The 16,746-nt window shown below is 36.1% G+C and overlaps 1 protein-coding gene across 1 annotated transcript in view; it reads right to left on the bottom strand.

Moving 5' to 3' along the window:
- LOC134528621 (serine-rich adhesin for platelets-like) overlaps positions 1 to 16,746 on the bottom strand; it is a 120,252-nt gene that overhangs the window by 102,920 nt on the left and 586 nt on the right. The window lies entirely within an intron of this gene.

Here is a 16,746-nt window from a genome sequence, read left to right as displayed (position 1 = left end):
GCAGCTGCAGCTGATTGTTGAAACCAGGTTCCCGCTCTTCTGTGTCCCCTTATCTGTTGCTGTGCGTCACCTGTCTGTCAGTCAGTCAGTGTTAGAGCTTCATTTAATTATTTATTTATTTAATTTATTAACTTATTTTAAGTGGCGAAGTTAAGGCGTACCGTCTTGTCTAACACTTAACCACACACGTCTTTACTAACTACAGTAGGTACATGCAAAGTAAACCTGATAAATGTTAGAGCCTACACATACCAAAAATTGTCACAAATAAGTTACATTTAAATGAAAAACTGCATTAACATATTTAGTACAAATATGTAAGTAACAAAAATATTAGCATATAAGATAGGCTACACATGAGCTACCTGAAGTATAAAAAGGCCTTATTTTTTCAAATCTATCTAATGCTAAATTTATAAAGATTTAAAGATATTTAATAACCTAAATACTTATGTAAAAACTAACGAAGATACGAACCATTTAAATATATATACCAATACATTTTTTACAATAATAAAATGCGTGTGTTTACTAGATTGTACCGAAGATTATTATTATTATTATTTTTTTAGTTTATAATGTTTCCACGACGGAGTTTAATCGTGCAATTCCTATGATGTCATGTATTTCCTTATACTTGCACACTACCAACTACAGCAACAATAATTTTTTTGAGGGCTAAAACAACCAAAGTTAGCAAAGTAAAGGGGTTAGTTTGATGTTCGTTGTAGCCAGGTCGTTGTGCTAGTTTTGCGTTGTGAAAATGCCTGTTGCTTTAACTATCACTGTGCACTACGTTGATTGTGTCTGGGCCTAAAGACACACGGAGCAAGGGGGCGAAGGAAAACTACCATATCGGAAGACTACCATAATGGAAGTATTCCGCCTGGCCTCTTCGAAAAACGCGGAAAAGTACCATAACGGAAATCTGCCATAAGTCCAAAGGACGAGACGGAATTCTGCCATATTTTCTTACACCCTCCATGGAATGAGTAGGTACAGCGGCATTGCCTTCGAAGTAGGTAGCGCTGTCAACCCTCTAGCTGTTCCTCAGGCTAACTTTAAAGCGTACAGATAGCGCTTCAGATGGTGATGGTTGAAATATTCAGATCGCGGACGAGAATAAATAAATGTTTCCAAAAATGTTATATAGGTAGCACCGTATTCTTATTACGACGATTAAAAAAAATACATGTGGTACCTAGTATTCCATTCTGCCAAAATTTCTTATACATGATACGGAATGAGGAAAACGGCCTTACTCGTAATATTGTAATGTAACTAGTCTAAGTTTAAAATATGTACCTATATATATATGTGGTCAACTGTAACTAATTGGTGTTCTTGCGGGGTTTTGTCGCCTATTCTCTCCGCAGTAGATCTCAGGAACGCTGCTGCTGGAGTGACTATCCGGACTGCTAATCCAGCTAGCACGTCACTGCATTGTATTACTGTCAAGAGAGTAATTATTAAAAATAAATTTGGTAGTGTTGTGTGACTAGTGGAAATTTGAATTACCTATGAGCAGGTCTGTTTTATACGTAACTGACATTTACTGTAAATGAAATAGTAATAGCTGGAAAACATACGATTTTAATGTGTTCTTAGATATTGACGTGAAGTTACTGTCAACATGCAATTCAGCGAGAGGAACAACCAAAATAATTTACAGTGTATGTTAGCATTTTATTCAGACCTATGTGTCAGTAAGTAGGTGTAAATGACGTTACAGGAACACATCGACTACCATGCCGGGTCTAGCTATAAGCTGTCGGAGGCTTGAGGCTCTCTTCTTAGGACCTCTAGGTGGTCTGCTGCGACGCTGGAACACTGGACGCTGGAAGCTGTAATTGGCGAACTACAGAAGATCTGAAGTAGCCGGGGGTCTGGCTGAAGAATCGGCTTCCCTCTCGTCCTAAAAAGTCTGTTTTAATTTGGATCGGTCTCACCAAACGTCGTGGCCGATCGTAGCTGGCGCTGACATCAGTCGTTCGGAACCACTACGGGACGAACGGGACCGACCCGGAAGTTGGCACTAGATGTCGCCGATACTCCCTATCTGAGACTTATTCAGTCCAGAACTATTCTCGCAAATCATAGTATGGAGAATTCTGTATAGCACACGACCGCGGATGACGCGAGTCTTCAGTTACTCGGGCGGCAACCAAGGCTTTGGTTCGCCCCAGCCCGAGAAACGTCTTCCCGCTGCAAGATGGCGATGGCGTCTCCCCTTTCTTCTTCATAACTATTTATTTTCTGTCCCTAGCAACCAAGGAGCTATAGGGCAATCAGCAAACCAAATTAACTGCATAGTGAAATAAAACTTGGATATTAGCGTGTAAGAGTGCTGAACTAAGGCAAATGAATAAAGTTTCCAAAGAATAATGCTTAGAAGACCCTGAAGTTAAAAAGTGTGTTGTCTCTGGCAATTAGATGTGTTATATATGTTAAACTTTGGTTGTCCTCTTTACAATAAAATAATTAAATACATAAGATCGGCTTATGAAATATACAAATAATGTTACAATAATAATCAAAATAATAATAATATAACTGTAAACAGTTGGACTGGTTACACTAGCTTCATAGAATTTACATTTTTGCACACTGGAATAATTGAAATAGGTAATTGTGTATCATTAATGAGTGCAAATCCAACGCAAATATTCAAGCACCTATAAAGGAATTATGACAAAAAATAACAAAATGCGACAAAACCCGAAACAACATAACACACAGATAGATAAATATTTATAAAGTTCAGTTAACCAAATGGTTTCTTTGGTTTTCACAAAAATCTTAAACCGAAACTAAAATGTGTAGATACAAAATAAATATGTAGATTACAAAAGTTTTAGCAATGAATATTTGTAGATTATTCAAAAGGAGTTATATTTTTTGTACACATTTTATAGTTATTCTGTAATTGCAAGTTGGAATACTTAATCCAAACCGAGTCATAATGTCTGAACCAACAAAAATGGTAGGCCTAATAAAATGTTTATAATAAAAAGTGCATCTCTGAACTAACGTCTAATAAATAGAAAAGGCAAAATGTTATATAGGACTGTAGCATATTAAAAATAATTTAAATGCCTGAAATTTTTAAATATTAATTTATGAACTATATCTGCATACCTACTTACTTTCAATCCTACATGTTGGTGAAAAAAAGCTTGGCATCCAATATAACTCGAAGGTCTTAAAAGAGGACACTACGTTTAATGTCATTATGTACTTATCTACTATGTGATAATTCTGATTAATTAAATTAGTTTTTGAACTAAAGGTTATACAATAAATGCTATCGTAATTCAGAGACGTTTGTTAACTTGAAAATCAGATCCGGACAGCTGAAATATCTTGCTGAATAGTTTCACAAACATATTTCCCAAATATATATTTTTTTCATCAGCATCTTTTCTTGATCAATTCTGATTACAGTTGGAATATAATTTATTAAATATTAAAGAGTAGTTGAGATAAACTATTACTTTGCGGAACACCTAATACCATGAAATAGCATTTGCAAATTTGACTGTAAAGCGTCTATTTGTAAGATAATTAAAACATATATGCCACGCATTGCTTGACGAGGCCTAAAATTGACAATTTTTTAATCATAAGATTATGTTGGAAACTATTAAAGGCTTTGCTCATGTTGAAATAAAAAGAATATTTTATTTACATCTGGATTTATACTGGTATACACACATATATATTATTATATATATTAATATATATATATATATAAAGCGTGTGTTAAAGACGATATTCGTGAATGAAATAATATTATTAGGAATGAAATTCATGTGCCTATAAATATGTTTTCGTCAATAACTGCTAAAATACTACAAAACAAAGGTTTCTGACTAGAATTTAACCGTCAATAATACTTCAAGAAAATATATACCGATAAATGGTTGAACACACAACCACTCACTGGCTGATGCACACTTAATTAAAATATTTTTGTACAAAAGCAAAAGCAAATTTTTTTTAAATGTTTGTTTATGTTTATAACATGTTGGAATGATAATGATACAGTTAGTAAAAACTAAAACGCTACAAAACTACAAAAATTTTTTTTGCAAAACTCCGTTCCCCCGGAGAAACCCCCGGAATGGCCACCGCATGGGGAGCCCAAGAAAAGAAACGGGCTCCCCATTTGGAAGCCACCTGGAAGGTTTTTTTCTGTTCCACCCACCGTTTCTTTGGTAGCCTGACTTGTTACAAGGGATTGTATTCCTACCAGAGAAAATGCCGCCATTTCGTCTGGGCAATCCGCCTTGGAGGAGCCGGGGCGCGAACCCGGGTCCTACAAGTCACAAGGCAGGCGCTCTACCCCAGAACCAGAGTGGTAGAGCGGATACTGGCAGTCTTCTTAACACTGACATGATGTTACGAGTTTCGCGTGTCATTAACACGTGCAGTACGTGTAGTAACATCTAACCTCGGTAACGAACAAATTTATGTATTCTTACGTTCTTCGTTTAACATGAATTGTGTTAATTTCATAACAGTGAAATATAGGTAATTTGTATAACTAGTCTGGCAATTTTTTAGTTGATATTCTGCAAACAAACTTACAGTCCCGCTGTACAATAATTATATAGAACTATAGAATAGTAAAAAAAAAAAAATGTAAAGAGCTCGTTCTGTCGATGGTAAAGTTATTTTGAAATAATAAATGTTAGATATTGAAAGAGTGTGTTCAGTTAAAATATGCGTGTGCTTACAAGCCACAGAAAAGTTAACTTTTTTTATATTAATCTTGGCTTTCTTTTGTTTTACCGTGCCTAACATGCACAGCTAATCCCTGGACTAAATATTGGAGGTACTGGGGCAACACGAAGCATAAATGGTAACACTATTTTGTGGTGATACAGTTATTGTCATGTAAATGAACAAATTAACGAATAGTTAAGGTTGCATGAATATTTCTGTTCCATTTACAAAGAAAATTTACGGTGCACAACGGCAAACAGAATAAATCAACGATGAAACTTAACAAATAAAAATTGAAAAAACAACGGCTATACAGAGACGCACAGGTGAACCCAGCGATGTGAAGAAACAGTGATGACAGCACAGACCAACACCGCAAGCAACAGTGGAGCGAAAAAACAGATATTTTGGAAACTACAACGATGATAGCGCAGAATAACACAGTATATGATTCCTAAGAGAACTGTTGCGACGTTTCGGGAAATAGATCTTAAGGCACAAACAGACTGATGTTTGTCATGACATACAGTTTAATTAGTAATGGCGTTTGTCCGAAACTACATCTTGAATTAATTTACCTCTAATTTAAAATGTTGTTTGTCAGTGGAAATTTTATTTAATGAACTATACCTAATGAATTTGTTGATATTCACATAGATACTGATTTTCTTTAAACAAATTTGTGCTTTGTTTGTTTTATGTGTATATTTATTTACACTTCTGTTAACGAGGCACAGGTATAAGTGCAGAGAAACTTATTCAAAAGAGGAACCTGTTTCTGTAACAATAAGTGTCAAGAGCGTAGTAAAAATAAATAATAGTTAAAAAAAACTAAAAAAACACGCTTTTATAGAAAATACAACTAAAAAATAGAAAATAAATTTAATAAATATTGTGCGGTAACAAGATTTCCCACACAGTAATTCTGTTTATTATTATTTATTTTTATTTAAGAGTAATGAATTATGTTATGTTTATTTTCCACATTTGTATATTTACAGCTACAGACTATATTTTACAAACACTAGTTGTTCCAGTACGACGATATAATAACAGTTGAAGATATTTATTTTCGAACACTAACCTATAATATTGTTTGTTATTGTATTTGTTTTCAGCACAAACTTTTAATACGTTTGTAATATCTTTGAGTCAAGTATGTTTTAAACTTAATTATTTTTCTTTTTAAATTTAATTATATCTTACCTGGTTCTTTGCCGCGGGTTGTTGTCTGAAGGCCATATCTTTATATATATATTTCTTGTGTGCGTGTGTATGTCACTGAACTCCTCCTAGACGGCTGGACCGATTTTGATGAAATTTTGTGTGTGAGTTCACGGGGATTCGAGGATGGTTTAGATTCACAATTTGGTCCACTGGAAAATGTTTATTTATTTAATTTTTTATTTATAAATTGTTGTTGATCTTTGAATGGTTTAGGTTTACAGTATATATATGTGTGTGTTGTGTATTTATTTATGTGGTGTTGTTAATCTTTGGATGGATTTTATGAATTGTTGTTATTACATTAAAATTAAAATAGAATTGGTTATTGAGATTATTATATTATTATTTATTGAAATAACATTTTAAAGTGTAATTAAAAATATAGGTGCAAATTTGTGAGGTGCAGTATTGAAGTGAGTATTTTTCATGATTTTTCGTGATTTTAATTATGTATACACGTGAATTCAATACCAATCAACTTAACCTCCAAATTTAAATTGTCAGTTCTCATTTTATTCTACATATTAAAATGTAATAAAAAATATACCAACATTGTGCAAAATATGTAAGGTGCAGTATCAAAATGAGTATTTAACACGATTTTTCATTACTTTTAATTATGTATAGACGTGCATTCAATAACAATCAACTTAACCTACAATTTTAAATTGTTAGTTCTCATTTTATTCTATGCAACTTATGACGTATTGATGTCTCTTTGAAAATAAAAATATAAGTTTGTAAAATAAATTATAACATTTATATAATTTAAATTACTTATAGTAATTATAGTTTAAAGGATATTTAAAATTGAAGTTTTGTATTTTTTAATTTATAGTTTTTTTTTAAATTATGATTTTTGGATTTACAACGTTTGAACAGGACACCGTCTGTCGGGTCCACTTTAAAGTGTGTGTTCAGGTGGATTTAAAAATTGTTTAGATTCACAATTCAAACCGATAAATAATATTTGTAATTAATTAATTAAATTAATGTTGTTGTTGAACGTTCGATGTTTTACATAGGATCCGGTCGGAAGCGCTGTGGTCGCGTTATCGAATATTAAAAAATATTTTATTTTTATTTCAGTTCGACCCGGCAGATGGCGCTGCGATTAGATTCAGGGAAATTTCCTGTACATTTTCAAATTTAAAATGTTTGAACAGAACAACGTCGGTTGGGTCCGCTAGTGTTTTATATGTTCTTCAGCCAATCAGCAGCCGGTTCAGGTCAGGAGATTAATTAAATTCTAATTGTTAGTAAGAGAATGTAAAATAAGGCGTCTTCATCGTATGGGTTTTACCAATACGCCACTTATTTTGGTGATTGAACATGAAAGTTTTAACGTCAGTGTTCTTATATATATTTTAAAGAATTCACCAGACGTCACATAGTTTTTGTGAGTATTAATTATGACATCATTTGACAGTTCAGTCACGTATTTAGCAAATACGATTTCGCGTCATAAGGAACGTGATTTGGAACATAATCCTGGACATTTATACATGTTAATTCATCCAGTCCTCACATGAATTTACAACCAAGTAGAAACATTATATGTTTTTGAGTAAATCCATTTAAATTGTATAAAACATCAACATTTTCAGTTTGGAAATTAGAATTTTAAAACCAGTGGTACGATTTAATAGTTTCTCGAAGCTGACCCTGAGTTAATAGCCGTGGTAATAATAATTAATTTTCATTGAACCCTCAAATATTATAATAACATTTCTAATTTCTACAACTTACACCGTGAATGGAAGCAATAGGATTTAATAATTTTTACTAATAAACTCTTGAATTTGCATTTCTGTGCCGACCTTAATTCCTGCAATTGATCCAGCGAATAATGAAGCCACATGTCACGAATTTCAAATTAATTGTATTAATAATTTAATTAACTATTTTATGGAATATTTACTACCTATATGTGTTATGGTAATAAATAATAGTTTATCATAGAAATTACATAAAAAGTATCCTTGCTATTCTTCCTACTTCTGTATGTGTAATTGTAAGGTTAATAATTATTTATGTTTATCAACCCATTCATTATTCTAATAGTATTATTAATATAAATAATAATACTAATAAAGACCAGTAACGTTGCAATATGAATTAAAAATAGTGTAAAAAAATTAAGTTATTTAAAAAAAAAGCTTGTCGTGCATGGTGTCAATAGTTATAATAATTTTATTGACAGATATGAGTAGAAGGATTATCATTTTGATAATATCTTAAAGAGCACCCCACGCTTGTTTTAAATAACATACATTTTTTTATTTTACACAATTTTTATTTCAAATTTATTTTCTATTTTTGTTTATTTTTTAGTTGGATTTTATAAATAGCGTGTTTTTAGTTTTTTAAATTATTATTTATTTTCTATTTTTTAGTTTGGTTTATTTATAAAAGCATGGTTTTTAATTTTTTTAACTGTTATTTGTTCTAATCTACTATTTATTCCGTGATAACTATAAGTAACTGTAATTATTTTCCAAATTATTAATGTGTACAGCTGTATTGATAGTCAAATCTCGATTTTAGAAGCCATTCAAAGATTTTAACGTTATCAATATATACAGTGAGACAATGGTATAAGGTTATTGACGAACAGGTGCATACTGTACGAAATTAATGCTGTGAAGCAGGAAAGGATGGAAGTTACGGATTAATTATTACGTGAAGCGTTCCACATTTACGTAACAGGAATTTTGGGAAGGATAAGGAATGAGAAAGGATGAGGAAAGGACCTTCTCAATGAGAGTGTATAGAATACGAGAGAAAAATTCGGATAGCCTGGACTGGGATTCGAACCCAGAGCCTTCCAATGACATGTCAGCTGCTCTACCATCGGGCGCTCGATGTAATAACGATAATTATAGAACAAAAGGCCCACGCTTTTTCACAATAATACTAGTATTTTTCATTCATTATTGTTTTAAGCTTATTTTAAAAATTATTTTTAACTTTTTAGTTCGATTTGCTTTAAAAGCGTGTTTATTAGTTTTTTTAACCTATATTTATTTTTCACTTTATGGTTTGAATAGAAGGATTGGCGAAGTCGCAGACGAATTACAGTTGGATTTACGGCACCAATCCCAAAATTTGTTGAAAAGAAAAAAAAAATCTTTTTCAGCCGTGGACAGAATTAGAACCAACGACCGATGAATTCATGGGTTGACGTCATCGAAGACCCGCGCCTTAATCCGCCCGGCCTACAAGCCAACTGTCGAGTGTATATTGTAATAATACAAATACCACGAGTGCTCGAGCTGGAAAGTAGGTAGACGTGACGGTACGCATGCGCCGACTGCACGGTTATCTCACTTGCTCTCACACAGAGGCTGGGTGAGGAAATTATTAAATCCTGTCGATCCTAATCAGGATAATGAGATAAACTTATCAAATTAGTGTATGGTCACCGGTCCTCGATAAGTGTACGAAGTTTAGATTAAATCTGTCCATTTAAAGTGGGTCAAAATAGAGTGCAAAGGAGTCGGTTACAAACATACAAACAAACATACAGGTGAAGCTAATATAAAGCGTGTAAAAAGGGGGAAAGTCCATAGGGTTGCCAGATTTATTTAGACAAAGAATTTTATTTTACAAAAATTAAAATGGCAGGAATTTCAAAAAAGTACTTAAGGGATCGTCAACTAACCTAAACATGTGTTTTCAAGCATTATCGTTGTAAAAGAGTTTCCGGAGGAGGGACTGGCTTCTGTCCTCCCCTTCCACAAATACTGTTTACACCCATGGTAAATGTGTAAACAAAATCACATGTAGTTACACGCACTAGTACAGGTTATACTCAAAATACGCGAATTAAAATTTTCGTGACTGTAATTTATGATAGTTGTACTTATAATATTAGAAGTCAATAATTTTTCAAGACATGTGATGACAGCCTACATGGAGTACTATAGTCTGAAACTATGTATTTGTACTATTATGCAATAATCGTACACTCACGCCTGTAGCATGAGGAATCACTACAAGGAAATCTGATAATGAGAAAAGATACACTATCGAAGTTTATGGACCGAGTCGTAAGACACTATATTAGTATTCCAGAGAACATAGGTTCAAATCCCGACTGTTAATTGTCACATCATTTTGACGTGAAACGTCTTAAAAAATCACAGCGAAACATATGGGTAACAGAACAGTCGAAAAGGTCTGTATCATCTTGCTTTAACATTTTCCTAACTATATAGACTTCGGCCTGAGACGTACTTAAGTCTTCCTTACCTAGACCTCCCAAATACACTTAGTTTTAATATAGGTTTAGAAAAAATTCTGTTCAGTGTACCTCACGACTCAGATGTGATAGCGCAGTGATTCGTGTGATTGTGTATAGAGAACTGACAACACTGGGCAATACAGATTGTATACGTTCACCAAAAAACATTAATTTTGATATTATGCCTTCGGTATCTCATTTATCATATCACAGGCCAATGTGTAACAGAATTTTCGTCGTAAGCTACCATTTAGTGTCTGTTTTGAATTAAAATTTTTAGTACGTAGTCAATGTCTAGTTTTTATTGTTTTTTTTTTATCATTACACTAAAAGCGACTCGCTAACATAGAAGTTTCACTTGAAACCAACAGCCGTGATTCTCGATACAGCCCCACTGATTTTTTTTGATAGAAAATTGGTAAAATGGTTCCTTACTGTAGGTCATGGTTAATTCATTTGACATTGTCGCTCTACTGTGGCGTTGTGTTTTTCCATCTATTAATCTGTTTACGGACAGGAAATCATTTCAGAATAAGAAGAAAAATGATATCGGAAATAGACTATTCCACTGGTAAACATACATAAAAATGATTTCAAGGCTTTCGTAAATTAATATTCTGAAATGTTTTCACTTAACCAGCTCATTACAGTATTTATAAATTATTTCTTAGTCATTAAGGCAGTTATAATATAGGTCTAATTTCATAACTACTTAATCAGTAAAACTTAAACAGCAAAAGTAAATCGTTCTCAAGTAACGTATAACAAATATTCCGTATTCACAGTTCACAGGTTGTAAATGCTGTGATTGTTTTTATCTATTCTCAATTGCTATTGTTTTTTTTTTTCTGTACAACTATGTGTTAAAATACTCTACTAATGGTTTTCACAGCACATGCTAAAATCATAATGCTGGAATCACAATACCCTGTAACATCTCCAACATGCCAAAAACACCACCACAGCCATTAAGAAGTAAGGTATTAGTGTAGTAGTTTGAAAATGTGGATTATTTTTAATTAACGCCCCCGCAACCCACCTTACGGGTGGAATTTCGTAAAATCCGTTATTAGCTGACCTCTACTCGGCGAAAGAAATATTCCTACCAAAGTTCAAGTCTCTAGGCCTTATGGTTCCAGAGATATCGTGATGAGTCAGTACATAGGTGGAAATCTCATAAATAAATAAATAAATCTATATATATATATATATATATATATATATATAATGCAATATTTTACTACTTACTTAACCGTCGGTTGTCAGGGAATTGTGATTTTCGGTCACTAGAAAGCATTTCATTTCAACTAGTGACCTGAAGTTAAAACATTAACTAGAATCACAAGACTTTGTATGCTGCTTATTTATTCAAATTCTTTTTAAGATAATATACATAATTTACTCATGTCGTTCGAGTATTAGTACTGTATGGTCACGTTTTAACTTATGGTAGTTTTCCGTCGCCCCCAGACGGAATTCTTCGATTATGGTAGTCTTAAAGTATGGCAGTCTTCCAGTATGGCAGTCTTCCAGTATGGCAGTCTTCCAGTATGGCAGTCTTCCAGTATGGTAGTCTTCCAGTATGGTAGTCTTCTAGTATGGTAGTCTTCCAGTATGGCAGTCTTCCAGTATGGTAGTCTTCCAGTATGGCAGTCTTCCAGTATGGCAGTCTTCCAGTATGGCAGTCTTCCAGTATGGTAGTCTTCCAGTATGGCAGTCTTCCAGTATGGCAGTCTTCCAGTATGGTAGTCTTCCAGTATGGCAGTCTTCCAGTATGGTAGTCTTCCAGTATGGCAGTCTTCCAGTATGGCAGTCTTCCAGTATGGCAGTCTTCCAGTATGGCAGTCTTCCAGTATGGCAGTCTTCCAGTATGGCAGTCTTCCAGTATGGTAGTCTTCCAGTATGGCAGTCTTCCAGTATGGCAGTCTTCCAGTATGGCAGTCTTCCAGTATGGCAGTCTTCCAGTATGGCAGTCTTCCAGTATGGTAGTCTTCCAGTATGGTAGTCTTCCAGTATGGCAGTCTTCCAGTATGGTAGTCTTCCAGTATGGCAGTCTTCCAGTATGGCAGTCTTCCAGTATGGTAGTCTTCCAGTATGGTAGTCTTCCAGTATGGCAGTCTTCCAGTATGGCAGTCTTCCAGTATGGCAGTCTTCCAGTATGGTAGTCTTCCAGTATGGTAGTCTTCCAGTATGGCAGTCTTCCAGTATGGTAGTCTTCCAGTATGGTAGTCTTCGAGTATGGCAGTCTTCCAGTATGGCAGTCTTCCAGTATGGCAGTCTTCCAGTATGGCAGTCTTCCAGTATGGCAGTCTTCCAGTATGTCAGTCTTCCAGTATGGTAGTCTTCCAGTATGGCAGTCTTCCAGTATGGTAGTCTTCCAGTATGGCAGTCTTCCAGTATGGTAGTCTTCCAGTATGGCAGTCTTCCAGTATGGTAGTCTTCCAGTATGGTAGTCTTCCAGTATGGCAGTCTTCCAGTATGGTAGTCTTCCAGTATGGCAGTCTTCCAGTATGGCAGTCTTCCAGTATGGCAGTCTTCCAGTATGGCAGTCTTCCAGTATGGCAGTCTTCCAGTATGGCAGTCTTCCAGTATGGCAGTCTTCCAGTATGGTAGTCTTCCAGTATGGCAGTCTTCCAGTATGGTAGTCTTCCAGTATGGTAGTCTTCCAGTATGGCAGTCTTCCAGTATGGTAGTCTTCCAGTATGGTAGTCTTCCAGTATGGCAGTCTTCCAGTATGGTAGTCTTCCAGTATGGTAGTCTTCCAGTATGGCAGTCTTCCAGTATGGCAGTCTTACAGTATGGCAGTCTTCCAGTATGGTAGTCTTCCAGTATGGTAGTCTTCGAGTATGGCAGTCTTCCAGTATGGCAGTCTTCCAGTATGGTAGTCTTCCAGTATGGTAGTCTTCCAGTATGGTAGTCTACCAGTATGGCAGTCTTCCAGTATGGTAGTCTTCCAGTATGGCAGTCTTCCAGTATGGTAGTCTTCCAGTATGGTAGTCTTCCAGTATGGCAGTCTTCCAGTATGGTAGTCTTCCAGTATGGCAGTCTTCCAGTATGGCAGTCTTCCAGTATGGCAGTCTTCCAGTATGGCAGTCTTCCAGTATGGCAGTCTTCCAGTATGGCAGTCTTCCAGTATGGCAGTCTTCCAGTATGGCAGTCTTCCAGTATGGCAGTCTTCCAGTATGGCAGTCTTCCAGTATGGTAGTCTTCCAGTATGGCAGTCTTCCAGTATGGCAGTCTTCCAGTATGGCAGTCTTCCAGTATGGCAGTCTTCCAGTATGGCAGTCTTCCAGTATGGCAGTCTTCCAGTATGGCAGTCTTCCAGTATGGCAGTCTTCCAGTATGGCAGTCTTCCAGTATGGCAGTCTTCCAGTATGGCAGTCTTCCAGTATGGCAGTCTTCCAGTATGGCAGTCTTCCAGTATGGCAGTCTTCCAGTATGGCAGTCTTCCAGTATGGCAGTCTTCCAGTATGGTAGTCTTCCAGTATGGTAGTCTTCCAGTATGGTAGCCTTCCAGTATGGTAGCCTTCCAGTATGGCAGTCTTCCAGTATGGCAGTCTTCCAGTATGGCAGTCTTCCAGTATGGCAGTCTTCCAGTATGGCAGTCTTCCAGTATGGCAGTCTTCCAGTATGGCAGTCTTCCAGTATGGCAGTCTTCCAGTATGGCAGTCTTCCAGTATGGCAGTCTTCCAGTATGGCAGTCTTCCAGTATGGCAGTCTTCCAGTATGGCAGTCTTCCAGTATGGCAGTCTTCCAGTATGGCAGTCTTCCAGTATGGCAGTCTTCCAGTATGGCAGTCTTCCAGTATGGCAGCCTTCCAGTATGGTAGTCTTCCAGTATGGCAGTCTTCCAGTATGGTAGTCTTCCAGTATGGTAGTCTTCCAGTATGGCAGTCTTCCAGTATGGCAGTCTTCCAGTATGGCAGTCTTCCAGTATGGCAGTCTTCCAGTATGGTAGTCTTCCAGTATGGTAGTCTTCCAGTATGGCAGTCTTCCAGTATGGCAGTCTTCCAGTATGGCAGTCTTCCAGTATGGCAGTCTTCCAGTATGGCAGTCTTCCAGTATGGCAGTCTTCCAGTATGGTAGTCTTCCAGTATGGTAGTCTTCCAGTATGTGCAGTCTTCCAGTATGTGCAGTCTTCCAGTATGGCAGTCTTCCAGTATGGCAGTCTTCCAGTATGGCAGTCTTCCAGTATGGCAGTCTTCCAGTATGGCAGTCTTCCAGTATGGTAGTCTTCCAGTATGGCAGTCTTCCAGTATGGTAGTCTTCCAGTATGGTAGTCTTCCAGTATGGCAGTCTTCCAGTATGGTAGTCTTCCAGTATGGCAGTCTTCCGTCGCCCTACCTCCCCCGTCTATACAGGAGGAAAAGTACCATAATCATATTTTTATTTTTACAGATCGCGGCTATAAGTAGGTATACAGTGCTGCTTCCTATAACCCATTTTTTGGAAACATTTGTTTCTATTAGTGCGTGATCTGTTGAGTTGATTTATGACTGGAACTACAGAAAGTAACCGTCAGAAGCGCTATCTGTAGCCTTTTAAGTTAACCTAAGAAACACCTAGGGGTTAACAGTGCTACCGAGCGACGTATTCTATACACTACTTCGAGAGCAAAGCAGCTGTACTCATTCCATGGAGTGTATAAGGAAATATGGTAGGATTCCGCCTCGTCCTTTGAACTTATGGCAGATTTCCGTTATGGTACTTTTCCGCCTTTGGCTGTAGTTCGCCCGTTCGCTCACAGATAGCCGCAGACGGCGCGTTATCTGTCTCCCGTGACGTATCGACAGCATTGGTACGCTCTACGCCGTAACTGTTCGATACTCGTGTGACAAACAGTTACCTCTGCAGTCTTGGAGCTGTTTTAAGTTTTGAAGGTTTTCTCTTGCTGCCAGTGAGAAGCTGGCGAGGTCTGTATGTTCAACAAAGTAACGAACATATGGAAACCAAGTATTTAGATGTTATTTATGTACTTGAGTTTTGTTTTTTGACGTGATAACGTCTTATAAATCGATGAACGCCGGCTGCACGCACGAAAAATTGTCACGTTCCGCCTGAGCCGAGCGTGCAAGAACCGGCCAACCACCGTGCGAGAAAATCTTCTATACCTAATGTCAACCAGGTTAAGGCGGGCTTTTTAACTAATTGTTAGTGATTATATTTAAACAAATTATTTAAATTAAATTTGCAAAAAAATGTAAATAATATTTGAAAATTATAAAAGTATGCAATTTTTCATCAATGTTTTCTTATGATGTTATCACGTAAAATTGTCGTCCGTAAACCGACTTTACAGACAACCCCCTTTTTTTAAATCTGATTTTAAACACGAATAGTTTAGTTGTTACAACTAGCTCGGCATTAAGGTGGGGACTCGCATCCGTTCGTCATCTGTTTTTTGCGTCTGTCAAAAAGCCGAGAGATTTACAATGATCCTTCGAATATTTTTCCATTTGTTTGCTGCCCACAGAAGGCTTACATAGTAGTAGTGAGAGAGAATTCTCGCTCTTGTATTGCGTCTGGCTGTAGGTAAAGAATGTTACGGCTTAGAACCGTCAATTTTTTTTTCCTTTTCATACCTTCCTAAAAACCCGCTTAAAAGAAAAAAAGTGGTTGTCTGTAAAGTCGGTTTACGGACGATAGTTTAACGTGACAACGTCATAACAAAACATTGATGAAATGATTACATACTTTTATGAATAAAATTGAATAATTTTTATTGAATTATCACTATTTTGTATGGATACAAAGAAGGAGTGAAATGAAATCTACAATTTAATTGATAAATTTACTTTTATTTGCACTCATTAATTCAAATATGTTTATTACTTTAACGAAGAGATTATTTCAACTATAACTTTTATACATGTTTGCTATTTAACTTCTTCCAATCTGTGTTATTCTGTTGATAGGACGATGTTAGGAAAAGTAGGAAACGAATGGGAGTGTTTCAAGTTTAATATGCCTCGAAAAAGTCAATCGAAGGTTGTTCCAATCGAGTGGAAGAGAGATAGATGCGGCGCAAGCGTACAATGAGCGTAACGGGATAAAGCGTAACGGGATAATGTGCGTCACGGGACAATGAGTAATCCTTTTTCGTGCTTGCAGTCGGCGTTCATCGAATTATTAGTCGTTGTCACGTCAAAAAAAGGCAAGCTGCAATACCAGGAAAATCTAGAGTTGAAACCTTACTAACGTGAGGGTCCAAGTCTGGGCTCATGTGTGAGTATAGAAGCAGGTAACTCGACTGGGTGGACCCTAGGAAGTGAGAGATTTAAGAATGGTAAGTAGTGTATGAGATATACAGGTCAGAGGTGTGGTGCAGTGGTCAAGCGCATTGCCCGGGAATCCATGGGCTCCGGTTCGATGTGCGTTGATACAGTTTTATTTTATTTTATTCATTAATTTTTTTTTATTTCTCGCAATATTTAACTATTAATTTCATAATTTGAATATATTTAAACAGTTAAATGTAAATATTAAAGATTAATGTATTCAATTTAGTAAAGTTTACTGTAATTTAGTTAATCCTTACTAATGATA

Source organism: Bacillus rossius, chromosome 1 (genome assembly GCF_032445375.1).
Source record: "Bacillus rossius redtenbacheri isolate Brsri chromosome 1, Brsri_v3, whole genome shotgun sequence".
NCBI lineage: Eukaryota > Metazoa > Arthropoda > Insecta > Phasmatodea > Bacillidae > Bacillus > Bacillus rossius.
The sequence above is the reverse complement of the archived record's forward strand: the minus strand, read 5'-3'. Positions and strand labels throughout refer to the sequence as shown.